Source organism: Phaethon lepturus, unplaced genomic scaffold (genome assembly GCF_000687285.1).
Source record: "Phaethon lepturus isolate BGI_N335 unplaced genomic scaffold, ASM68728v1 scaffold5671, whole genome shotgun sequence".
NCBI classification, from domain to species: Eukaryota; Metazoa; Chordata; class Aves; order Phaethontiformes; family Phaethontidae; genus Phaethon; species Phaethon lepturus.
The window spans coordinates 1-2,012 of record NW_010515405.1 but is presented as its reverse complement, the minus strand read 5'-3'; the positions used below and the strand labels follow the sequence as shown (position 1 = coordinate 2,012).

At 37.5% G+C, this 2,012-nt stretch overlaps 1 protein-coding gene across 1 annotated transcript in view; it reads right to left on the bottom strand.

Annotated features, from left to right (window-relative positions):
- Window positions 1–1,783, bottom strand: part of LOC104627481 (calcium-binding mitochondrial carrier protein Aralar1) — a gene marked incomplete at its 3' end in the record, with an annotated part of 34,586 nt that extends 32,803 nt beyond the window's left edge. Inside the window, exon 1 of the mRNA XM_010295762.1 lies at window positions 1,718–1,783. The remainder of the gene's footprint in view (window positions 1–1,717) is intronic.
- Between the last annotated feature and the right edge of the window lie 229 nt (window positions 1,784–2,012).

Here is a 2,012-nt window from a genome sequence, read left to right as displayed (position 1 = left end):
TTGCCTTTTGATTTTTTTGAAGTTTGCAACTAAGTTTTCTTACTACCTATCAAACAAAAAACAATTTCAAACTCAGTTAGAATCAAATATTATCCAAAAGAAATATAAACTTTCTTTCTATCCCAGAGGTGTCTGCATTGTTTCTCTTTTACTGAAAATCTCAGATACTCAAGGGGAGACAGGAGAGCTTTTGTATTTTTCATTCCTCGCAGCACAAAACCACCCACAACTTAATTTGCAAGTGTCTTTGAAGATTATAAGATAGACATGAAGACGACCAAAAAGCTGTTTTAAAATCAGTAGACTGTCTGCTTTTTAGGTCAATGAAACATGTATTGTCAGAGACACAATTTCAAGAACCAGCTGTACAATGTTCTTCCTCTCCACTTTTCCCCATGTCACCAAAATGAAAGGCTTCAAACAATTTACTTATTTCCAGAAGCAAGCATTGCTACTGACTGGCCATCAAGAACCACAAAAAGTCCCTATTTCCAAGTTGAATAGAGTATTCTGACACCACTTTTTTTGCAACCAGACAGGCAAAAGTGTCTTGCAAAAAGTTGAAAGAGCTGTGTGATGTTCTAGAACCACTACTTTTATATTGTATTAATATATATTTTAAAAATTCTATTTTCATGTTGCTTACTTTATTAACATACTCCACTGTATTCCTTACCTACAAAACCTAAATGTCATGTCAACAATAAATGAACCTGTGATGGGAAGATTTTTTCCTAGAAACTAGAAGCTGGGCTTTCACAGTTTGATTCCAACATTTTAAGTTTCAGCATTCAAGCAATGTTACCAGTGTAATCCGGTATGCAAAAGCAAAAATCTGCCAAAATTATGGTTGAGATATAACTTCTCCCTCTCAGGCAAAAACGTGTCTCTGTCTACTTATCGTATGTGGCAACTCTTAAAATAATATGGTAGGACCAAAAGATATATGTCAAAAATGAAATAATAGATTTTATTATTTACAGTATTAGCTCTAACAATTTTATATTCTTCCCCTTTTCATAAATCTTCTGCAATATACTGTATAATATTCAACATGAAGGGACAAAAAGAAGGCATTTTAGTGATTTTGGAAATATCATCAGTCCAACTAGGGACATAAAACATAGTTCTTCTTCGTATTCCATCTGCCTGATTCAAACCTTATTATCAAAGTTTTAGGACTGACTGGATTTTCCTTTCAGATTGTTCTTCACCATAATTAAGGGGAATGGACAAAGCTTCATGCTGTTATTTATATATGTTAATTCTAATGCCCTGCCAGAAATAATATTATGAAATACATCAATCTTAAGAAATGTTTTAACTTCTGATGCCATTGCCACTCATCCATCCGTCTGTAAGAGAAACACATAAAAACCCAACAACATATGACCATGGAAGAAGAATTTTTTAGAAACCTGCAAAAGCATATTTTAAAAAATTACAGTACCTAGCTACAGTCATAATTATTTGCTTTAAAGAAAATTAGAAAATACCTCATAAAATTATTTAAGATTATAATTTGGAAATGGATAATCACGATTTGTGTCAGGACCAGTTCCTCCTCAAGATCTGAAGGCCCTTTCAATAGACTGTGCCTGCAAAGGGAACTTTTAAGCGTCCCATAAGCACAACACACATATGATGCCTGTGGCAAACTGCTGGAAGGGCAAAAAATATGTCTGTCAATCAAACAACATTAGACGGATCTTTTTACCTGCAAAAAAATATTTCGTAGCTCAGCAGGATCTGCTCTTTTGGTTGACTGCACCTGTAAACACAAGGAAGTTAGTGCTTCGCTAGCCGGGCTACGGACAGAGTGCCGATAAACACGGCCGCGTGCACGGGTGAGGGCAACCATGCCCGGTCCCTCACATCGCGCCGCAGGGCGAAATCTCCAACATGACGCCCTGTGCTTACTGCAGGGCTCTGCAGCACGCCGGTGCTGATGACAGCTGTCAAACTCCGGGCTGCCTGGAAGAGGCGCGGCGCCCCGGCCCCACGCGACACTG